We start from the raw sequence: 25,399 nt of genomic DNA, 5'->3' as shown, positions 1-25,399 counted from the left end.
ATAAGCCTAATAATTTAAACCCACCTTGGGCTTAACTTGACCCACATATATTTAATTATAGGTTAGAGTATTTAACTTTGGTTTTAGTGAAAAAACCGTGGTTATGGGTTAGTACATTTAGCTATGGTTTTGTAGCAAACCGTAGTTATAAATAAAAGAACTATAGTTACGGTTTTATAAAAATCCATAGTTATAGATTTGGGTATATAACTACGAACAGTTTAAAAACTGTAGCTATATACATCTTTTAGCTACGGTTCAGCCTGTGGCTAAAGATTCATATGGTTTGTGTTTGCATTTTAGCTACGGACATATACCGTAGCTATAGATGGGTTATAACCACGGATTAATTGAACCGTAGCTGTAGGGTATAGCTATGCGAACATAGGCTACGGTTGTCTATCCGTAGTTAAACCGTAGCTATAGGTCTATAGGTCTATAGCTACGGTTTTTTTACCTTTAGCCACGGATTTTCAAAATGATCTATAATTTGCTGATTTGACTGTGAAAAATTAAGAAGCGACACGCATAAAGAGCTTGTACAAGGATGTAAGAAAATGTACAAATTGGTCCAATTAACAAATTAAAGAATATGTTAGCTTGGGGCAAAGTATCAAATGAGAGCCTTTTTTACTCAGTTAACTGATGGAACGCTAACAAAGGGGGCAAAGTGTTGGTATTTGAAATTTCAGGGTCTTTGTTACAAAATGAAAGTTATTATTAAAAGATAAATCCAAATACCAAATATATTATTAATATTTAGTTGCACCAGCACGTACCAGGCGTTCTTGCACTAGCCAACTGATGGAGGCTTCTAATATTTGGGTTCTGTGCAGGTTATGAAAGTTACTTCTAACTTGTAACTTAACCATTATTGGTAGGATTAAACCCCACTGCCACCAGGGTTGGGGGTTAAGGGTCATGGGGATGGGCTACCCTTCTTGTGTAGCCCCATGAAAAAAAAGAATGATGTTAAATCTAAATTTCCAGCACTATATGAAAAATGGTTTTTACCGACATTTAATTAAATCACCGCATAAAATTGAATATTCATGGTTGGTGTTAATATGAAAGGGAAAATTATCGATTAGTACCTAAACTTTTGAAATGTAACAATTTAGTACCAATCACTAATGGACCATCAGTTATGTATATATCATGATCTCATGTGCAATTTAAGACTATTGAAAATATCAAAATTACCCTTGAAAATAAAACACAATGTTCATCATCTTCTTCCTCAAGAAGATGAAATAGAGCCCAAGCTCTTTGTCACAAACACCAAAGCCCTTGCAAGTTGCAATAGAGCCCAAGCTCTTGCAAAGTCGTCGCAAGTCTTTGCCAAGAATAGAAAATTCCAAGTTTTATACAACTTATTTTTATTTATTTTTAACATAACACAGTAATGTTTTATTCCTACATGTAAAAGAGAGGAGAAGAACTGGAAGCTTTGTCTTGATACTTGAGAGAGAGAGAGATCAGTGATGATGGCTGGAGACTTTTCTCTTTTTCCGTTTATCAAATAAGATAATTATAGTAGTTAAAGGAAAACTTTTCTTCCAGAAATTTCTTTGGTTTTTGTCCGAAGATGATGGAATATTCAAAAGAGAAGAAAGACAAGTTTTGTCATAGGGATGAAAAATTTGACAGTTGGTTATTCTAGTTTTAGCGAATGGTTGATAAAGAAAAGTAGATGACACTTGAAGGGCATTTGTGTCTTTTCACATACCACTTAATGGTTGGTTGACGACATGTACTAGGTTGTTGCATTTCGAAAATTCGGTACTGGATTGTCATATTTTAAACTTCAGGGACCAAATTGTCACTTGAGCCAAAGTATAGGGCATTGATCGGGAATTTTTCCAATATAAAATGTTGCAAAATGTGAACTTTTGGCAATGGTTATCAATAATTGTTGTTATAAGTTGATTATCATTTTGGTAACATTTATTTAAACATTATCTAAGACTTTGTTCACCTTTATCAAAAGCGTCACCAAAACTGCTTTTGGTGATTATTATTATTATTATTATTATTATAGACGACAATAACAAATAGAAGACACTTAAAGATGCAAACGGCGTCTCTTGCCTAACTGACACAATCCACACACTACTGAATTAAAAAAACCACTATAAGGAAGACCAAAACAGGTGCTAACATTCCGAACAACTTTAGTAGAAGTATGTCCTAGTCGATGATGCTAGACTCGGACTATAGCTTTTTCTTCAACTAGTGTAACAACATTGCTAGTAGATGACGACAAAGATGTTGTAATTTTCGTTGAAATAAGAACTGATAGAGTCCACCTTTATTGGGTCATCTAAGAAGTACTCCCTGTATGATCCTTCAAGAGGAAAAAAAAAGGATGAAACCCATATGTAGCATTGTTATCCTTGGTGAATTTACTAATTGAAAACAACTTTTTTGTAATAGAGGGCACATGATAAATATCTTGCAAATTCAATTGATGATTACCATGAGAAATTAAAGAAGAACCAATATTTTTAATTGGCAAACTTGCTCCATTACTGATTTTCACCTAATTAAACCCACCATAGTTTGATCAAAATTGAAGATTTTCTAACTTGAACATGATATGATGCGTAGCTCCCAAGTTTGGATACCAGACCAGATTGCACTACTAGAAAATTCATCTATAGAGGCAGCTATAACTGTCTCTAAAAGGATAAAAAATGCCTCTAAAAGAAATAGGAGGTGGTCAAATGAGTGCCTCTAAAAGCCCTATTGCTAAATGTTTAAGAGGCGGGTTTGTAATCCGCCTCTAAATTAGACTTTTAGAGGCATGTACGACTGCCTCTATTGTGTTGATGCTAAAAATCCTATATAGAAGTAGTTATAAGTGCCTCTGAAAGTTCAATTTAGGAGGCGCATTCGAACACCTTTAAATGCTTTTGAGGCGATTTTATATACCTTTAAAAAATCTACGAAAAGGAAAAATCTCAATTAAAAAGCTTTCAATTTTTTAGAGGCACTTTTAGTTACCTCTGAAGATATATGCCTTAACATTTAGAGGCACTTTTAGCTGCCTCTAAAGATATATGCCTTAACATTTAGAGGCACTTTTGGCTGCCTATAAAAAGTTTCCAACTTTTTTTTTTAAATAGTGCAATATATTGTAAATATTGTTCTATAAAGATTCTAATAGATACACCTATATGAAAATATATTTTCAATCAAAACATAAAACCTGTATGTTTCATCCAAAAGATACACCTTATCTATAAATTGTAATAATTACAATTGACTTCTATCATCATTTTAATAACAAAAAGAAACCAAAAACACAACATTCAGACCTCATTATATTCCTTCTTACTTTTCACTAGATGACTTTTTTTTGACAACCTATAAATCAAATATAGAGTCCAAAAGAAATTCCTTTTTAACATATAAAGAAACAAAATTCTCTTTATAGTCTTCATCCAATCCTCTCTTCCTATGCAACCTGTAAAGAAAAGCAACAAAAAGAAAAAACCAAACTAAGAAAATAATTTTTGTAAATTAATAGCTTTTATCTATCTAATTACATATAAAATGAATTTGGTAGTAAATGATAACACAGTAAAAGAAATTGTATGAAAAGTTTACCAAAAAAGAGCTTACAACCTGCTTAATAGCTTATTTGCTAAAAGACAAAGTAGTAAGTCATTCAGGTTGGCCACTTCAATTGTTATCAAATGGCTCCTAAGAGAACAAAAATTTATCCTTGAGAAGTTGCTGATTTTAGTAATGCACATGGGCCCTTTTGGCAATAGCAAAGAAACTGCTTTGTTATTGAAATAAGCTTATTAGACTGACCAAAGCTTTATTTTTCTTCTTGTAGGTGCAAAAAAGTTCTTGTGATAAATTTGATCCCACTTTTTACCCAGGTTCAAGAAATGGTGTGATGATTATTTCTTTATTAAGGTAGTCTTGTGATAAGTTTATTATTTATTCTGTTATAGAAAGTAGTCTTGTTGATGTATATTATCTTTAATTCTTTGTAGGTGGCAGTTTGGGCTAACCTCAAGGCCCTCAGCAAAAGGAAGTACATAGCCTTCATTTGCACCAATTGTTGTGATTAGGTGGCCGGGGCAGTCACCATGTTCTAAGCCATTTCCTTCTCATGCAAGTCTGCAGTCACCATGGTTAACTTATTAACCATGAAGCTCCTTGCCTTCCTCATAATTGTCCGTGCCCCTCCAGCTCTATCTAGGATAATTAGTCCACTTCAATTTCATCTGTTCCAACCTGATTTTGTTCCTAGAGATCCCAAGACCAAGCCAAAGAGGTACAAATACCTTGCTTTCTATGATCCATATGGCCCTAAACCCCCACCTTGTGATGATTTTTAGTGAATATAAATGATCTTTGCAACATTTATACTATATAATGCAGATACTACAACAAAATCGGTCTATAGCGCTGCTATATATTAAAAAAATCACCACTATAAGTATTTAGCGGCGGAAAATTTGCTATTGCGGCGTATGTATCCGCTGCTCAAAGACTATTTAATTGTTATATAGTGGTAGATATATCCGCCACTAAAAACAAACATTTTAGCAGCGGATATATGTGCCGGTGAATGCATAACTAGCGGCAGATATATGCATCGCTAAAAAAATGATATCCGCCGCTAAAAGCACCTGCTAGAAAAAAAAAAGTTTTAGCAGCGGATACGTGTTCCACTAAAAAAAAGTGATATCCGCCGCTAAAAGCTCCTGTTCAATTTTATCCAACTTGACTAAACGAGATACATTTACAATTTATCCAACCTGATTAACACCTAAAACATCACATCAAAATTTCAATAAAATTCAATAAAACTAAACTATTAATTAAAAACAAATGTTCTTAATGTGAGTTCCATACAATAAGGATGTGGAAAATGTACAAAATTCTTGTTACATACAATAATAATTCAAAAAACGATTGTATCTTCAATATCTTCAACAAAGCCTTCTATCATTCTTGTGTTCCACCAGAAAAACAAGGAAAACAAATATAAAAATTAGAGTGTGCATGAGGTAAAAATTGGGAAGAGTAAGGTACATAGGAAGCAAATTGATGTAGTCCCTACTTTATATAAGAGAGAATTAAGGTAGGAGGAAGTGAAGCAAATTTTGCATCAGGTAATTAAAAATGCAAATCAAAGCCACAAAACAAGATGCAAAGCTGAAACAGGGTGCAAAATTTGTTTCAGGTTCATATTTACATTGAAGAAAAAGTAGCCAAAATAAATTTATTTGAAGTTAAATTGTTGTTTTCTTTTTTTGTATTTCAAATAGTGAATCATTGTATAATATGGGCACCCTCATCGTAACCCTTCTAAGCTTCCACATGTCTAAATAAAGAATATCAGAACTGCAAAAATAGTTCAAGAATCAGAAGGGTAAAAATCATCCTAGCCTTTGGATTTTATTAACAGGTGATCACATAGATGAGATTATTATATGGTGATGGATCCATGTAAAACTGGGAGACATGATGATTCAAGGAAAGGATGGAGCCATCTACACCCTAGAAAGGTAAAGGACATGAGATTGGAGAATTGGTACCAAATAGAAAACGTTGTTGTTGCTCCAAGAAACATCCTACGTAGCAACAACGATTCCAAACAAAATAAAGGCACCATTTGGTACTGCATCTGCAGCATCAATGCCAAACATATACATATTATATAGAGTTTATCCATCTCTACACATAATTATTATCTACATGGACCATATATACCAGTGGTAAAGGGATGAGAGATCCATCGTATGGACGCCCGAATCTTTCGGAATAGAATGGGCGAATTTCAAAAATTTCTCTCCATATTGGGAATCGTATTCCCTAATTTAGAAAAATCATATTTTTCAATGATCAATCTTGAACCAAGAACCGAACCAGATCTAAACAAAAACAATAGGAGAGGGATATACCTGATACGGAGAAACAATATCTCCCAATGGAAGTGTTCACGCCCAAGGAAGGAACCAAAGACTGCTCCCACTGAAGATGACGCAGTGTAGGATGGAACAAAATCAACAACGTTCTTCAAAAGAACCACATCCTTCGCAAGAATCAGCTGGACGACACGTGAGCACGACTTCCAATCAGCCCTTTCACAAAGGACTGATATCAAGATCCAATCTTGATCACTCCCACTGAGAATAGGAAATCGAGCTGGCAGATATGGCAACGGCAAGGAGGCGACAAGAAAGAATTTTCACAGAGCTGTTGAATTCTTTTTTCTGTGGTTTCAGCTCTAAAGAGAATGTGAATATGAATTTCTTTAAAGGCTGCCACCCCCTCCTCCTTTTATAAGATTAAAGGGATTATCTCCTAATCTCATTAGGAGTTGTTGATCCAAATCATATTTGGATCAGAATTCCCTTTAAGTGATAAGGGTAAACCCTTATCTTATCTGCAGATTAGATCAACCATTTCCTAATCCCATTAGGAGGTTTCTAAATCTGCTAATTTAATCTCAGAATCCGCCCCTCATTTAACTAATCAAATCAGCCCAATTCGAAATGGGTTTTAGGCCCAATAAAGATATGTGCTCACTTAGCCTCCCAAACTGCTGCCCAGTTGGGCTTCCTTGTATGGTGTGGGACACAAACATTGATCTACACATCAGCCACATGGATTCAGCCCAGTCTTTGTTACAAGGCCTGACCGAATACACTGTTATGGACAGTGCACCCCCTGAAACCCATCACATAGACTCTATGGACCCAACATTTACCCTAAGTAGTCCCTGGGCCAAGGCACCTTGTAACACCCAAGGACTGTGGGCATATACAAGATTAGCCCATTGGGTATTACCCTCAATGGTCTTACACTTAACCTCTTAGCTCATAATGATCAAACACTGCCCGACAAGAGATGACATTTCCCTCAGCTGCAAGGAACAATGTTGCACTCTCTATTCACATGGATCCCGGGAATTAAAACATTTTGCAAACGTTTAGAAACCGTATATATATATTGCAAAACAAAATTTCAACGATTGAAATCGGTTGCCAGTAGTATTGGTTTCCATTAGAAAGAGTGCATCCCCGATCATTACCTTTGTCCAACAAAGGTGTTGATCATGTCATTATGATCACCCACTCAGATGAATTCTCGGACAGTCCTAACATACCTAAGTTTTGACCCCTGCTAAGGATCTCATTGATTGACATATCAAAGACAGCCCAATCCGACACCTAGTGCAGTATCATAATCGAGTCTAGGGGTCAGGTGTAACTTTTCAATTTTGCCCATCAATCTCCAAGGTCCAGGGCAATACTGAAAATCTGATACGATTCAAAGATTCAATTAATCATACACTGCATGTGCCTTGGGTCTCACCTTAGCGGCTGAGACAAGCCACCCCCAACAATTGACAGCACATCAATGTCAACTTTGGTAGGATAAATCTCCACATACTTATGCAACGACTGTAAACATTCTAAACTAACATGAGTCTCATAAGTGTGCAATTTAAAGGTATTACACAGAAACACACCACAAGAACATGAATTAAATATGTACTTTATTCATTTAAAATAAATTCATAATATACATCATTCTGATTGGAGCTAAGGACATACAACTGTCTAACTGGGAGACATGATGAGATTATTATATGGTGATGGATCCATGTAAAACTGGGAGACATGATGATTCAAGGAAAGGATGGAGCCATCTCCACCCTAGAAAGATAACGGACATGAGATTGGAGAATTGGTACCAAATGGAAAACATTGTTGTTGCTCCAAGAAACATCCTACCTGGCAGCAACGATTCCAAACAAAATAAAGGCACCATTTGGTGTAATTATTATCTACATATTATATAGAGTTTATCCCTCTACACATAATTATTATCTACATGGACCATATATACCAGTGGTTCTATACATAATTCCAAGTTTTATCCCCCTTCATAAGTACTTTACAGCTAGAAATGAGTCAGGTCAACTTGGTGTAATTTTTTATTCCAGTTTGGGCCAGTCCTGAACCCGTTTTAGAATTTAGTTAGGCCAGGTTTTTTTACTTTATTTTTTAAAGACCCAACTTTTGAAAGACTTACCAAGAATAAATATTGCTTAAGTCAACCAATAGTTGATCAAACCATCAAACCAACAAAAATTTATGGGGACCCACCATGTGGAATGGTTTTTAAAAACGTTAATGTTATATTGATAATGTGGATGCTTTTATCAAATAAAATTTTCTATAATATACCTTGAGAATTTATTATAAAACTTTACATTGGTTCATAAATTTAAACATAAATGACAAATTGAGAGATGGCCTAGTTTAACCTACACTATAATGTTGACCAAATTTAGATATATCTCAAAAGAATACTGATTTTCACGGCAGGATGGATTGATCCATGGGATTTAAACATAGACAATACATAAAGAGATGGCTTTCAATCTACACCATAGCGTGTATATCAAATTGAGCTATAGGAACACTACTTTCACTGTGGCATATATTTTTTTGTTTTCTTTTTGGTATTTGGTGATACACCCAATTCCGCCATAGGAGTCATTGAGTAATGCAGCACCACAATAATATCCTCCCCAAAGTCAGTGGTTGTGGGAATCAAACCTGCATCTATGCTGGAACAGACCTGTTAACGTACCAACTAAGCCACCCCTCAATTGCCACTGTGGAATGGATTGGTCCATAGACTAAAAAGTAGACGATAAATAAAGAGGTGGCCCAATTCAATCTACAAAGAACACTGTTTTATACCGCAGAGTGGATTGGAATGAACTGAGACATGATATTTTCAAATGAATCATACTACCAAACAACTCCCAAAGTCTTTTTATCAATAATTTTATCTGTTTTAATCATTAGCAACAATATCATACTGCCCAAATCACTCCCTTCTTTTTGAACTACAGTTACAAAGTCCCCTTGGACCCTCAAACAAGCCTGGTCCACGCAAATCTGCATTCCCTACATGCATAGAATTCTATTTTATAAACAAGCAGAAAATAATTTTCTGATATTTGAATCAGTACTCTGTGCATGCTATTTTGTTTTGTTTTTTTTAATTTTCTTGGCGTCTTTTTCTTTGTTTGGTAACGCAATAACCATACTAGTTTAAAGTTGGCTGTTTCTTGTTTATTAGCTATCCCAAGATTGCTCTTTTCTTTTCATTATATGTCCAAGAGATATGAAAATCTGGAGCTTTTCTCAAGTCCTATTATTAGATATGGTTCACCAATTAGTTCAAAATCAGAATGATTTATTCCCATAGTCTGCTGTTTGGTTCAGACAGGAATGAGAATGAGAATTGGAAACAGCAGGAATGAGATTTCATTCCCAAGGGAGGGGTAGGGAATGGTCATTCCCTCAAATGGGGGAATGCCATTCCAGCAAGAATAGGAATGGGATTCCGATTCCACCCAAGGGAGGGGTAGTGAGGCATAAGAAGGGCATCTTTTTGGTGTCGATCAGAATTATGACTTTCGTAACTACAAGAGTGAGGCATAAGAAGGGCTAAACCGTTTTGTTTTCTGCATGGATAAGGGAGTATTGGATGTAATGCCAACTACATAGTTGTCTAGTTGATGGCTCCAAAGATTTCCTAGCTTTAGGGTGCCCTTATCTTTGACCTAAGAAGCACTGACATCAAGTTTCTGTGCAATGGATATATTAATGAGGATAAATAGTTTATTTAATTCAATCCAAAATCCTGTTCATGGAGACAACACAATACCACATCCTCAACTTAAGTTTAACCTACGTCTAGAACCTTACATACAACTTATTTTGTTTACTGATGGAGGATCTTTATGTGCAAATTCCTATAGTTTGGAGCAATTTGTTTATCTAACTCTTTGTCTTGCCTAGGTGTAGTGGATGGTAAGGCTCAGAGTCGGGGCTTAGTAGAGGAGGCTGAACTGCAGGCAATATTCCAAGGAGTCACTTTTGCACAGCAGATTGCAGTGGGACATATCCTCACCAGTTCTTCATGAAGGGAGGTCTTTGTTCGATTATTGATGGCATCACCTTACAGGGGAGGGGAGGTATTAATCCATTTTGAAAACAGGGGATGTTTCAGTACTTTTTACGTGAAATTTCAAATGAGGTTTCAGTCTTTTTCCTAAAATTAATCATTTAGATGCCTTCACAACACCACAGAATCCTATCAAAAAGAAAAAAGTAAAATATAATATAGTCAAACAAAATTGCAACAACAAAACTGTTCTTCATATGTAAAACCATACCATTTATTTGCAATTGCAATTTCATTTACACTAGTACAAAATACAAATGCATGGGAATACAAATCAGAAGATTGTAAATTCTGTTTCAGGTTTTACTTTGCTTTAAGATTTTATTTTACTATACACGTCAAAGAAACAAAACAAAGTGAAATTCAAAACAAAAATAAACCAGAATTTGCATTCAACTCATTTGCACTCCCATACCTTTGCACCAGTGCAAATGAAATTGCACTGAAAACAAGCTAGAAAGTTTTATTCTAGTAAAGCTAACTAAAGCTAAAATCTATGGAGCTAAACATCGGTTTATCTACCAAATGAATCCCTGACTTGACAAAGAAGCTAATATGTTTGTCTTGGTACTATTATTTCTTCTTATGCACCTCAAATATCCAACTCGCTTCTTGTTTTGGAAGGTGTGCTCCAGTGCTCCCATTGTCAGACCAGATCCCTCAAGTTCGTTCTCAAAATGATAAATGGCATTTCAATAAACTAGTTTCAACAATAGGGAAATCAAACCAAATATAAAAGATATCATCTTCCCCATATTCTAATTCAGCAGTTGCATGCCCTAGTAAAGTAGTAACTCAGAAGCAGCTTTCAGTTAAAAAGAATCACACTAATGTCCAAGGAGATTTTGGACAGAAAGATTGAAACACCAATTTAAGAGCATGTTCTATTTACGTATCAATAGTGTGCACCAGCACAAGGCCATTCAGCTCTGTTGGATTGAGCTTTTCTCAAACTAGGTGAATTCCTTGGGGAAGAAAATTAGAACTCATAAATTGAAGAGATATTTAATTAGTTCTGAAACGTCACAAATGTATGGACTAACACAAGTAGATATTATATTATAAAACAGAAACAAGCATATATCAGGTCAATAAGCATCATTCAGTGGACCAACATGAGCAACTGATTCAAATATACCTAAAAATAATCAATAGTGAATCCTAGCTCATAGAAATGTCAATAACTTTGAGGGAAAAAATCAGGAAAAACCAAGGCAGAAAATTAACCACACAAACATAAAAGGGTATGTAGAACATATAGACACCCAAGTGAAGTAATGAAAAAGTAATGAAAGAAATGGTAGCGGAACCCTATAGACTGAAAGAATTATAAAATAAAGAGAAAAAAAAAAAAAAGATAAGAACAAAACTCCTGCCTTTTACTCCACACACACACATTCCTGTACTCCTACAATCCTTTAAATCACAATGGAAACAAAGATTGGATAATGTTATAACCCTAGTTTAGAGGTATTGACTTGAATGCAACCTACACTATTAAATGGGGGAATAATGAGTTTCATTTATGCGCATCATCAAAAAATTAAGGTGATCCAGAAATACATGGCAGGAACCAAGCAATGTCTCAGAAATACAAAAAGGCAAAAGAAATACTCGAGGAAGACTGGGACTCAATAAAGCTCACATCTCTTCATCCCCTCCCTAGACAACCTATCTGCTAGCAAATTAACAGATATTTGGACCAATCTAGAAGAGAAGGATCTGGCACCTCTGAAATAATCCAAGTAGCAACTTTTACAGACCAAAATAGAGAAGGGTTAGGTTTTATCCATTGGAGTTCGTCTCCAACAGGTTCTTCAAATCGGAACCCAATGGGACGGTGTTACTCCATTGTCACGCCACCAATAGGAACAAACAAAAAAATAATACATATGCATGAAAACTTACCTCGCCAGAGATGAGTTCAGTTCGGTTCCCAGCTGCCGAAGGAGTGACAAGAGATGAGGGAGAGAGGGTTGAAAACCTAGAATCGGCAAAGAGAAGGTTTGATGGTCTGCTGTATAAAAAGGGATGAATGAAAGAAAAATGTGTGTGAGAGAGAGGGAATGAGAGGAAGAAGATGAAAGATGGAGAGAAAAATCGTGACTTACCTCTTAATTCGTTTGATGCTTCTCAGCTGCCGAAGAAAATAGGGAAATGCGAATATGCTCAGAGAAGAATGTGAAAGGGTTTTTGCTGGTGAGGTTTGAGGGAAGACGAAAGAAGTTACGGGATTTGTTTGCGCGGGAGAGAAGATTTAGCGGGCCTTTTTTTTATTTTTCGGTGTCTCTCTTATCCGATGACAAATATGCATCCGCCGCTGTAAGTAATCATTCCTAGAGCAGCGGATTTTTTTTATTCGCTGCTAAAAAATTAATATATAGCGGCGTTTTTCTTAGTGCCGCTAAGAATTCCGCCGCTATACGAATTTTGTTGTACTGTACTTGCCTTGACTTTTGTGCAGCCACAAAACTTAAGGGAGAAGTATAAATCAGCCTGGCCCAAAGTGTAGGGGGAATGCACCGTGAATTGATGCCAAATATACGGACATGATGTGGTTTACAGGGATACAGAGAGTTAATAGTAGGGGTTGGAATTCAGAATTCTGCATTGTGTGTTTTTTACTTCTCCGAAAACTTAAAATTTCCATTTTAATAAATGACAGTTTTTCAAATATTTTAATCTTTAAATCAAATCAATCAATTAAAAAAATTTCCATTTTATCTACTTTCAGATGTTCATGGTACTGCCCTTACACTCATTAAAAAGAGTTGTGGGTATCGATAAAGATGTTGGAAGATGGATCTTTTGATTACTTTGTTAGAAGGATGAGATTATTTACTTACATCGATGTTGGATGGAACATGAAGAGAGATCATTTCAGTTTATCTTTTCATGGCATTTGAAATTGATGGGGAATAGTCCCTCATGTCTATACCCCTATATTGCCTTTGAGCCTCAAACATGACAAGACTTTTGTTTTGAGCCTAAGGAATAAGTCATTTCTGCCATTCCACAGTCAAAAACTCAAGATCCATAATCCATAGTTAAGTTTTTAACTCATGACCTAGTTGAATGCGACTACTAAAGAATCTAAAGGGAATATTGTAGAATGACATTCTAAGAAAATATGTCTTAGTTTATCCTTTTATAAATAACTTGTTACCTATGTTAGGGCATCCTTTTTTAGTATTTAGCGGTGGCAATTGGGTGGGTTGGGTTGAGCTTCAACCCAATCCATCTAACCCGCCAACCCATTAATGATTCAGTTATATAAAATTAAATGGATTGGGTTTAACCCAAACTCGCTTTAACCCAATTCAACTTGCCCAAACCCATTAATCTTATATTTGTAGACTTAAAAAACAAATTCTCTCTCTCTTAACAAATAAGTTGGTCATAGCTTGATGGTAATTGTAGTTATTATTTACATAAGTGATGAAGGTTCAAATCACATTACATGCACTCGGGGTCTATTTCGGATTCGGGTCGACCCGGATTGACTTGTGTCAGGTCGGGTCAGGGCTGTGTGAATACTAGTTGGACCGAATGACCCAAATCGGGTAGAGAAAACGGTACTGAACCATCCCGCCTGGGGGTCTATTTCGGATTCGGATTGACCCGGATCGATATATATTGGGTGAAGTGTGTTGGTCCGAACTCGGGTCAAATTGATTTGGATTTATGTTGGGTGAAGTGTGTTGATTCAAGACAAAACTAAATTTAGTCAATAATTATTAGAAAATTAATACGCTAATTATAAATTATTTAATTTAAATAAAGAAAATAAAAAAAAGGCTAAGGAATTAATACTTATGTCTGTAATAGTTAAACCAATGGTCATCCACAACCCAACCCAATCCAACCTATTTAAATGGGTGGGTTGGGTGATGGGTTGATCACCGGACCCGCTAAGTAAATGAGCGGATTGGGTGAAAATTTGCCACCCCTACTAGTATTACCAATAAATGGTCAATATAACCCTTTAACCAAATTAAATTAAAAATTTTGAGATTTGAGCTTTGTAGCTAGGTTGCTTGGATGAGAATGATTCTTCTTCCTAGTAAGACTTCCTGAAGATTGAAACCTAGTAGTGGGACTATACTAGTTATTCTTCCATGCTATTTCCTTTTTTTCCTCATTTACTAACTCCTTTCCACAAATATCATTAAAGCATCTTCAGAACTCTGGACAATTTTGCAACTTGAGCAGCCAAGCCACTTCAAAATTCATTCTTGTGGACCCCCATTGCTTTGGTTTCCATGTGGGCATCACATTCCCTTGGAAACCATATTATGGGCATCAAGAAATCCAGCAGAATGTTAAAATTACCAAAAAGAAGACTGAGAATTAGGAGAAAAGAGTCATATTCATGTTACAGAAACCATAGCCTTACAATGAAGTGTGACTAAGTTAATGCATTCCATGCATGCGGTTCATGAACAAGGAGAATTCACCTTGTATCTTATCTTTACATAAAACATATTGTTTTTATCTATTTATTATTAGTTGGTTAAATCATTTTAACAGATCTACTTGAATATGACTGAGTTTTCTTGTGTTGAAACATTGCTGTTTATAGTCTGTGCAACCTATGAATGCTAATATATTTTCTGTGAATTATTTATTTCTTGTTCTTGTTTTGCAGGGAAACCAAAACATAATTGCTGATTAATATAATTTATGGAGGTTAAAACCAAAACATATTTCTTTTTCTTGTTCTTGTGTTGAAACATTCCTTATGAGGAATACAGGAATTATCTATGGATTCCACATGACCACAATTGGCCAGCTAGTCAGCTGCAATGTTGGCCTCACCAAAGATATGATTATGAGTTACGGTAAGAGTGTATTTATCAAAAAAGGTTACAGTTCTAATCTGCTCAGGTTGCCTAAGCAGAAGCCATCAAAGTTCAATTTTCTTTTGCCTTGCCCCGATGTCTCCTATACAGTATGAATTTGTCATCTTCTTAGAGAGTAGATTAGTATTTTTTTTTTCTCATTTTGTATATAGACAAAACTGCATTCTGTTCTTAATTATCTCTGGTTTTGATGGTGGCAGTCTTCATTGAGCCTAGTAATTATTTGTTTTCCAGACAAAGAAGATGAATCAGGACCAATTATACTCCATTGGGATATCATATTAGTATCCAGATATTTGAGAATATCAAAAGGTTGGATAAAGACAGTCCCATAAGTTTTCAAGCTTTGATTTCTTTTAGGACACCAACAAGAGCATCACTTAGGTGACTCATTAGGAAACATGGTATTAAAAGAAAAAAACATTTAGATCCAGTCATCATTATATCAAAAGGTTATGAGGGACAACAAAGGTAAATTCTTATTTGGAAGAGCGGTGAACATCCCCTTATCTGATACAGAGTTCTCAGAGGCCTGCGCTTTCAGAGAAGGAATTCAAATGGCCAAGGAGTTAAAAATCTGTCATGTTTGGATCGAAGGTGACGCTCAAAAGGTAGCCCAAGCCCTATTGAATGACCGTCCGGATTTCCCTTGGCGGTTATTTCCCATTATCACTGATTGCAGGGACCTTTTGAAAGATTTTCAGTCTTCAGTTATTTCCTTTAGATCCTCGTGCAAGCAATAGAGTAGCACATTTGATCACTAAATTTGCTTGTAATCTCTCAAGGACCTTTACTTGGTCGAATCCTCCTGATTTCCTTTTGCCTGTACTTGTTGATGATATGAATGAATGATTTGCCTATGGGTTTTTCGGAAAAAAAAAAAAAAAAAAAACATAACTAGAAAGTACTTACAATAATCTCGGCTGCCTTTTCATTTACAATGCTTCCATCACTGCATGGGTCTTTTTTGTCTAACAACATGAAGGTAGACCTGTTCATGGGCTGGGTAGCTCGACGGGCCGGCCCGGCCTGGCTCGACCCGACCCCTAACGAGCTTGCACATAGTTTTTAGCCCGCGGGCTTGACCTCAGGCCTAAAAGCCCGAGCCCAACTATTTTACGGGCTGGGCTCGGGATTTGCCACAAAAGCCCGGCCCAGCCCAACACAGTGTAACCTATTCTAATTTCTAAACCCTAGCCAAATAAATACCCTTTCTTATTCCCTCTCTTCAGTCTTCATCTTCTTCACTCCTCACTCTCATTCTCAATCTCAGAGGCGACACACGAGCTCAAGCACCGGTGATCTCAGGCACCGGTCGTCTCTCTCTCTGGCGGTGAGTCTTCTCTCTCTCTCTCTCAAGCAGTCCGCTCTCTCTCTCTCTCTCTCTCGTCTCTCTCGCAGTTCTCATTCTTAGTTTCTCATTCACTGAGCACTATCACATATTTTCATTTTCTCAGGAACCAGCGCTACTAGTGAACTGCGGCGGTGAGTTTGCGCTCTCTCTCTCTCTGTGTGTTCCGTCTTCTCAATGATTTCATTCTCACCAACGAACACCAGCGCCACCGGTGAACTTTGGCGAAATCAGGCGAACTCAGGATGCAATCTTCAATAAAAGTGAAAAAAATCATTGTTAGATCGGACATTAGGCTCAAGCCCGGGCTTCAGGCTTTTTAAGAGGATCGTGCTCAGGCCCAAGTTGTAGGCTTGTTGGTTGGGCCGGGCTCGGGCTCAGGCTCGAGCTTGAAAAAATTCTGTTAATGAAGAATGAAAGCCCAGCCTAAGCTCAGCCCATGAACAGGTCTAGATGAAGGTAAAATAACTTCAAACAATATACATATACTAAACAAAAAATTTATCATCATTATTGTAAATATGTAGAACTAACCTTCTCTTCAATAAGCTTAGGGAATCCTTTTGTGCCCATGCATTGAAGGTCTTTTAGCTTGGCTCAATTACTTGTATTAATTTGACTAATTTTCCACAGAAACAATAACAAAATAAAAAATAGTTAAATACTAATATTTAAATTGACTCATGATAAATATAATAAATTACTCTACAGAAAGAATGTCATATACTTCATGGTATATAAATATACATCTTTTTCCTTTTGGAAATTCGACAAGTTATTTTTAACTCTTGGGTTTTAATAGTTAACCTTCCTACTGATTTATTAAATTTCCTATTAATTCTTGAACCAATTCAGATAGTGCTTCTTCTTTACAAAATGGCTTTCATATTATATTTTATGAACAAAGTTAATGAAAATTACTTATATATGAAACTTGAACCTAAAGTACCTACTTTTTTAACTCATCATCCACCATGAAAGCAGAGATAAATGCAAGTCCGTAAAAAGCAGGGTGAAGCTTTTCTTTCTATTTTGTACTTGCTTTTGTGGGGTGTTGACACGTGGCTACTTTGAAGGAGTGTACCTTTTTAAACAAGGAAAGATGAAAAGTTGGTGGGGACCATTTGATTCATTTAAGTGGGGAGGGGGGAGTAATGGGCTTCAAGTATTGGATAGAATTGAATTTAGGGCATGGGCCATTGGGAGATGGGACCACCTACAACTATATAGTTGCAAAGATCTAAAAGTTGATCATCATTATTGCCTTTTCAATAAATAACTTAAATTTTATTAAAACTTGAGGTAAGAATTTTGGTTTGGCTTCATGTCGACCTTAGTTTGGGAGGGTTAGAGCTTTGGTTGAAATAAATTTATTTTTTTTCGAGGTGGGTTCTACCTGTTTGGGAGTGCCTAATTTGGTTGACAGGCAATCATTTAAAGGGATGTTCACTTCGACTTCTTTGAATAGTTTATTTGTATTGCGTAAAGATAAACACTAAAATTTTCAATTCAGCATATTCAACTGTTATCGAAAGCTCCTCAGGGTCTAATATTAGGAAACTTCTCCAATATTATTTCCTTCTTCAACTAATTTTCCCTCATGCCAAAAAATACTCTCCGTAATTTGCATCCTTAGCGGATCCCAACTTCTTCCCTTAGACCAGCATGTTGGTGTAGACTGTAGAATTTATTTATTTTTATTATTTATTATTATTTTTTGCCACTCATACCAACATTGGTGGTTGCAATGGTCGTATTTTTATATAGAGGAAATGAATAAGGGGTGGTGGAGAGGAAATGAAAAGCAAAGATTTAAATATCGACACGATATATTTGATACCGGGCATATCGCATTGGTATTGGAGTTAGAAGATATAGGATACGCTATAAATGAAAACATATCCTATAAGTTGCACGTATCGGATCGGTACAGATGCATATCAGCCCGTTGTATTGGCCGATACGCACCGATACCAACCAATATGCAGTGTCTTCTATTAAAAATGTAAATGATGATAATGGTGTAAGTGATTCGAACTCGAAACACCATCCATGTGGCATTGAAAGTCTTAAACCCACCTTAAAACAACTAAGTCATGTCTTGCATTGCAATATTTAATGAAGTAACATAATTTTTATTAATGTCTATCAAAACAAATAATCAATATTTATCTTTATCAACTCCAACTGAAAACTAAAATAAATAATATTTAAAATTAGTATTTTATAAACAAATAGAATAAATAATCTACCAATTCTATATTTACATCAAAAGATGATTTTAATCTTAAGAAATTTATACAAATAAAATATTAATAGTAGAATAATTACCTTACTACTGAAAATTTATAAATTTGCACATGATATATATCATACAAATTTTATATATTTTTATAATTACTAATTAATTTTTTAATTTACATTAAATGATAATATACTTATTATTTACAAAAAAATAAAAAAATTTGTTTACAAGAAATTCAAGAATATGATATTAAATTGAATATATCAAATCCACTAATTTACATTTATATAAAAAATGATTTTTAATTTCAAAAAAAGTTATTAATATAAAAATTTTAATAATGAAATAATTATTTTAATAATTAAATTATGAATTTGCATATGATATATATCTTAGAAATTTTAACTAATTTGATATATTTTAAGTTAAAATTATATATATATTATAAATTATTAAATGATAAAATAGAAAATAAAAATAATAGGTTCATCTTAGACTCTTAATTAATGCATTGTATGATATCTATGCATTCTGCTATTATATTAATTATAATATGTTTTTATGTACAATATTAAATATATATTTTTATATATTTATACATTATATATGCCTATTTGACTATAAATTTAATGTTATTGTTGTAATTATATAATTTGTATGTATTTCTTTCATGTATCCAAGTGTTTCTATATTTTTTGTACGTATCCATGTATTTTCAAAACGTATTGGCAATGAAGAGAAAGAGAGAGATGGGTGCTTTAATTTGCCGCTGTTGTGTATCGGACCCCTATTAGGTGTTGGGAGGGAGTACGTTAGGTGCGCGGTGAACAAAATTTAATCGAAATTGATTCCCTCCCTCTTACTGTCGTTAATTTGTAAAATAAGATGCGGCAACTGGATGGTGAATTTGGCCGTGGTTGCAGAAAATGTGGGATGTGGGATGGTCCAGTCCGACCCAACAAGAATAATGGATTTTTGATATTTCGAATCCAATTTAATTGAATCGGATTTAGACATGAGACCATTATGCAATACAAATAAAAGAATAGTGAATAATTTTATTCATAAAAAACAATAATAAGTACAAGATAGGAATCCGGATTTTGTCCTCACAAAATCCGTTTCTATACCTTCCCCACAGCAGCAAATGCAGCCGTGCATTAGGAATATCAAAGTTGCAATTGAAGGAGGAAGACGACATTCAATTCCCCCACAGCATTATCTCCTATGACTATGAGGCTACGAGCGAAGAAGATGATAAGCTGTAAAGTCTAAACCTGTTCGAAGGATGTGAGGGTCCTGACACCCTTGTTAGTCTCTCCGACGACAGCCTCGAATCTTTTGCTAACCTTACCATCCCTTACTACGATTGTAACCCGATAAGTGGTGCTGCCACCACCAGATTGCATTTCACCCTTAACCAACTCCTGGGGCACGAGATCAGTGTTGGCTTTCTTGTTGTGTTCAGCCACAGCGAACTCTGCGATCTCATGGACGAGTGGATCATCCAGATCCTTAATTTCTGTCCAACCACCACCTGAGACTCCCTCAAGAAGTAGAAAAGAAGCAACGAGGAGAGAAAGCACAACAACAGATTGGCTCTTCATTTTGCTTGTATTTTGTCGTTGGCCGATGTCTTTTGTTTTTTCTTTTTCTTTCTCGGCGATGTGATGCGTTGGAGCTTGAGATCTGCCATGGAATTTATAGCTTCTCGGCCTTTGTCTGGTTCAAACTCGTCCTCGAACTTGAATGGTTAAACGATAAACACGGGTTCTTTCATGAAAACATGGACTCCGCAATTTTATGCTGTTGTTTCAATTTTTGGGAAATTGGCTAAAATTAGAGGAAAAGTGGGATTTTTCAGTTTTTAATTTTCTTGTTTTTTTTTTTTGCATTTTTAGTATTTTATTATAATCCAATGTTTTTTATAATTTCTGTTTTTTTACATTTTTCTATTTTCTACAATCTATAATTTTTCCTGTATTTTTTGTTATTTATTTGCAATTTCTGTGTTTTTCTATAATTTTTGGTGCTTTTTCTACAATTTTATTTTGTGATTTTGTTTTTCAATTTTTATTGTTTCTATAATTTGAAAATAATTTTTTATTTTGTTTGAGATTTCTATAATTTTTTATATTTTTTGTAATTTCTATGTTTTATGTATTTTATATTTGAAAATATTTTTTGAACTTTTTCCTTTTTTTATGAATGTTAAACTGGTAATATATCAACACCCGTAAGTCTGTTAAATGTCAAGTTAGTGACATGGTGAGTTTTAGACATTTTGAAAACTTGTGGTGAATTTAAAAGAAATGCTGAAAATTCATGGTGAGTTTTAGACAATTTCCCTCAATTTTTTTTTTTAATTTTTTAATGTTGTGAACATGCATCAAATGTTACTGTTTTTTTTTTTTGGCAATAAAAGGAATAATTTATAGCATGGTTTTCAATACTTGGCCACACTGGATGGTCAAATCAGAAAAACCAGGAACTGATCAAGTGACCGATTTAATTTTTCCCCAAAACTATTTTTTTTTCAAAAACCATTAATTTTGATCAGCAAACCGCTGACCCGGGCGATTTGTCATTCTCCACATCAATTGATAAAATACCACTATTGCGGAAAAGCCAAAGACCATCCAACAAAGCAAGGATTTCAGCTTGAAGAGAGGTAGCATACCCATAGGAATTTGAAAAAGCAAACAACAAACAATTCGAATATCATTAAGTAAATCAAAATTCCATGAACCATCTTGTTTTTTTAGCACCTAATTTAGTTTAAATTCAGTCTTATTAAAATCCTCCACTTCATAGATAAGTGGACTGAAACCCTTCCAGTTGTCAAACCAAAAGGGTACCTCCCCTCTACCCACCATCCACTGACAGTGCTTTAACGCCATTTCCTTGGTAACAAACATCTCTTCCATAATCTGGTACACATCCATAGAATGCATAAATTGGGCTCACAAAGTACTATTGAGTAATAACTTAAACCAAGTCTCCATTAATTGGTTTACAAACCTTATTCCATCCAATCCAATGGTGTTTTGACCCAAAGTCGGATGCTCCCCAAAGAAAATTCAGCAAATAATTGCTGAACTTTATGAATGATGGCTTTGGGGGAGAGGCATATGAATAGGCAAAGTTTGAAGAACGTGACGAATCAAGATAAGCTTACTTTCCGCGGCAGAATTTTTTTGCTTTTCAACCTTGTAGTTATTTTCTTTTTAATTTTTATTTTAAGAAATTCAAATTCCTTTTAATTTTTATTTTAGGGTTTGTTTGGTTCATAATCGGAATCGGAATTGATGAGGGCAGATTAGGCCCTCCAGTAAAATTATGACACGTGGCACCTCATGACAGCTAGGAAAACACCCAACCAACGAACTTACGAAGTTGGTGACCCACCCGGGCACCTGTCTGGCCGGCCTGGCGCGACCTGCGCGCGGCCTGACGCGTGCCTGCGTGGCGCGCACGAATTGCACGGCCTGCGCGACCTGGCCGACTTGGACCAGCCTAGCGCATGATCCGGCCAAGGCGCCAACTTGCCGACCTGATCTAGACACTGACCCGCCGACTGACACAGGCGCCAGCATGACGACCTGATCTAGGCACTGTCCCGCCAACTGACACAGGCGCCGACCTGACGACCTGGCCTAAACACTGACCCGCCGACTGACGCAGGCACCCCTCTGACAACCCGGCCCAGGCGCCGACCTGGCCGCCTGACACAAGCGCCAGCCTGACGACCTCGAGGAGTTCACCACCGTACCCCGGTTCTGACCGGATGCGACGAGTCTTACCGTTTGGAGGCTTTTCACCCACCTAACCCGCGAAGACTCCGGTATATAAAGACCTCACCCCCCAAAGGGGAAGGGGGGAAAAAAAAAGGGAAGTAACCCTGCTCTCTAGCTCTCTCATATTATCTTCAAAGCTCTCTACAATAAGAGTGCTAACTTAAGCATCGGAGAGTCCCCACCGGGAAAGTACCCCCGGGACCTCTGATTCAGTTCTCGCAGGTCCTTCCGCTCCCGCCGCCTACGAAGAGGAGGAAAAGATGCTGTTCTCGGAAGTCCCTCAGCTCCCCCCACCTACAAGGAGGAAGAGATGGAGTTCTCGGAGGTCCCTCAACTCCCGCCACCTACAAAGAGGAGGAAAAGATGGAGTTCTCGCAGGTCTCTCAGCTCCCGCCACCTACAAAGAGGAGGAAAAGATGAAGTTCTCGCAGGTCCCTCATCTCCCGCAGCCTACAAAGGAAAGAAGACCGCCTCATGCTAAGGGCAGTCGGATTGCGCCGCACCAGGGAGCACCAACATTCTCTAAGGCATTGACCGCCTAGTAGGGAGTTCGCCACTAGGGAGTTCGCCCCCAGGCAGTTCGCCACCAGGGAGTTCGCTCCCAGGCAGTTCGCCACCAGGGAGTTAGCCTTCAAGGCAGTTCGCCCCCAGGCAGTTCGCCACCAAGGCAGTTCGCCCCCGGGCAGTTCGCCACCAAGGCAGTTCACCCCTAGGCAGTTCGCCACCAGGGAGTTCGCCCCCAGGGAGTTCGCCCCCAGGGAGTTCGCCCCCAGGCAGTTCGCCACCAAGGCAGTTCGCCCCCAGGCAATTCGCCACCAGGGCAGTTCGCCCCCAAGCAGTTCGCCACCAGGGAGTTGGCCTCCGAGGCAGTTCGCCCCCAGGCAGTTCACCACCAAGGAGTTCGCCACCAGGCAGTTCGCCCCAAGGCAGTTCGCCACCAAGGCAGATCGCCACCAGGTAGTTTGCCACCAAGTAGCTCGTCACTAAGGTACGCCACCACCGGGTCGAATAACGAGGTACTTTGCCAAAAAATTTTACATCACAAAACATTGGTACGTGGCCGAAAATGGTTACATCAATTGGCGCTGTCTGTGGGAAACCGCTACAAAAAGCTAAGTTCTCATCCTACCAAAGCTAAGTTCTCATCTCGCCAAAACTAAGTCCTCACTTTTTAGAAATTGAAACTATCGCTTTATAGTTTACATTTTTTAGGAACTCAGAGACTGTGCAGGGAGCTAACGGACTAAGTAGCTCTACCAACCTTACTTTCAATTCAGATAATGCCACATCAGTCCTCTCCGCAAGGTCCCCCTACAAAGATGAGCTCTTCGTGGCTTCTGCGGTTGTTGGCGGCCAACTAACTACATAGGCGCCCTTACTGGTCGAGCCTTCCAAGGCTCCCGTGTGAGTTGGCAACCTAAAGTTAGTGGTGTTGCCCCCGAAGGTCGAGCCCCTAGTAGCTTCTTGTAGGAGTAGGTGACCGGCATTACGAAGCTGATGCAAGCCAAGCCTACGGGCCACATTAATGCTTAAGGCCCGGTTGCCTCTCCAGCACGGGCAAAAGTAAAAAAAGAGAGTAGACTACGAGTCACTCCCAAAAGCGTACGGGCCACATTACTGCTTAAGGCCCGGTTGCCTCTCCAGCACGGGCAAAAATAAAAAAAGAGAGTAGACTACGAGTCACTCCCAAAAGCCTACGGGCCACATTACTGCTTAAGACCCGGTCGCCTCTCCAGCACGGGCAAAAGTAAAAAAAGAGAGAGAGTAGACTACGAGTTACTCGCAAAAGCCTATGGGCCACATTATTGCTTAAGACCCGGTCGCCTCTCCAGCACGGGCAAAAGTAAAAAGAGAGAGAGAGTAGACTACGAGTCACTCCCAAAAGCCTACGGGCCACATTACTGCTTAAGGCCGGTTGCCTCTCCAGCACGGACAAAAGTAAAAAAAGAGAGTAGACTACGAGTCACTCCCAAAAGTCTACGGGCCACATTACTGCTTAAGACCCGGTCGCCTCTCCAGCACGGGCAAAAGTAAAAAAAGAGTAGACTACGAGTCACTCCCAAAAGCCTACGGGCCACATTACTGCTTAAGGCCTAGTTGCCTCTCCAGCACGGGCAAAAGTAAAAAAAGAGAGTAGACTACGAGTCACTCGCAAAAGCATACGGGCCACATTACTGCTTAAGACCCGGTCGCCTCTCCGGCACGGGCAAAAGTCAAAAAAGAGTAGACTACGAGTCGCTCCCAAAAGCCTATGGGCCACATTACTGCTTAAGACCCGGTCGCCTCTCCGGCACGGGCAAAAGTCAAGATAAGAGAGTAGACTACGAGTCGCTCCCAAAAGCCTACGGGCTACATTACTGCTCAAGACCCGGTCGCCTCTTCGGCACGGGCAAGTCAAAAAAGAATAGACTACGAGTCGCTCCCAAAGCCTACGGGCCATACTAGCAATTGGATCAGCACTTACTAGCTCATTGACTTACGGGCCAAAAGAAATCTACTCCCTTCGCTGAGTTACTATCAGCTCGGGAGTGGGGGGCTATTGATGAGTGCAGATTTGGCCCTCCAGTAAAATTATGACACGTGGCACCTCGTGACAGCTAGGAAAACACCCAGCCAATGAACTTACGAAGTTGGTGACCCACCCGGGCACCTGTCTGGCCGGCCTGGCGCGACCTGCGCGCGGCCTGACGTGCGCCTGCGCGGCGCGCATGAACTGCACGGTGCGCGTGGCCTGCGCGAATTGCACGCGCGGCCTAGCGCGCGGCCTGCGCGAACTGTGCACGGCCTGCACGACCTGGCCAACTTGGACCAGCCTAGCACATGATCCGGCCAAGGCGCCAGCTTGCCGACCTGATCTAGACACTGACCCGCCGACTGACACAAGCGCCAGCATGACGACCTGATCTAGGCACTGTCCCGCCAACTGACACAGGCGCCGACCTGACGACCTGGCCTAAACACTGACCCGCCGATCGATGCAGGCACCCCTCTGACAACCCGGCCCAAGCGCCGACCTGGCCGCCTGACACAAGCGCCAGCCTGACGACCTTGAGGAGTTCACCACCGTACCCCGATTCTGACCGGATGCGACGAGTCTTACCGTTTGGAGGCTTTTCACCCA

At 38.1% G+C, this 25,399-nt stretch overlaps 1 long non-coding RNA gene and 1 pseudogene across 2 annotated transcripts; both read right to left on the bottom strand.

Annotated features, from left to right (window-relative positions):
• Window positions 1–3,275: 3,275 nt before the first annotated feature.
• LOC148852468 (uncharacterized) lies at window positions 3,276–12,450 on the bottom strand. 2 transcript variants are annotated; one of them, XR_016099089.1, is made up of 3 exons: window positions 12,135–12,450; window positions 11,932–12,037; window positions 3,276–3,469 (listed from the first exon to the last, which is right to left on the bottom strand). It is a non-coding gene; the product is annotated as an uncharacterized LOC148852468 (long non-coding RNA). The 2 variants fall into 2 exon arrangements; XR_016099088.1 differs by lacking the exon at window positions 3,276–3,469 and adding an exon at window positions 4,812–4,976.
• Window positions 12,451–19,752: 7,302 nt separating this feature from the next.
• On the bottom strand, window positions 19,753–20,088 carry LOC148852467 (cysteine proteinase inhibitor 1 pseudogene; annotated as a pseudogene).
• Window positions 20,089–25,399: the final 5,311 nt, after the last annotated feature.

The sequence above is a fragment of the Nelumbo lutea genome, chromosome 5 (assembly GCF_056320005.1).
Source record: "Nelumbo lutea isolate HS-2025 chromosome 5, American lotus-T2T, whole genome shotgun sequence".
Classification (NCBI taxonomy): Eukaryota; Viridiplantae; Streptophyta; class Magnoliopsida; order Proteales; family Nelumbonaceae; genus Nelumbo; species Nelumbo lutea.
Note: the sequence above shows the minus strand (reverse complement) of the source record. Positions and strands in the feature narration are given on the sequence as shown.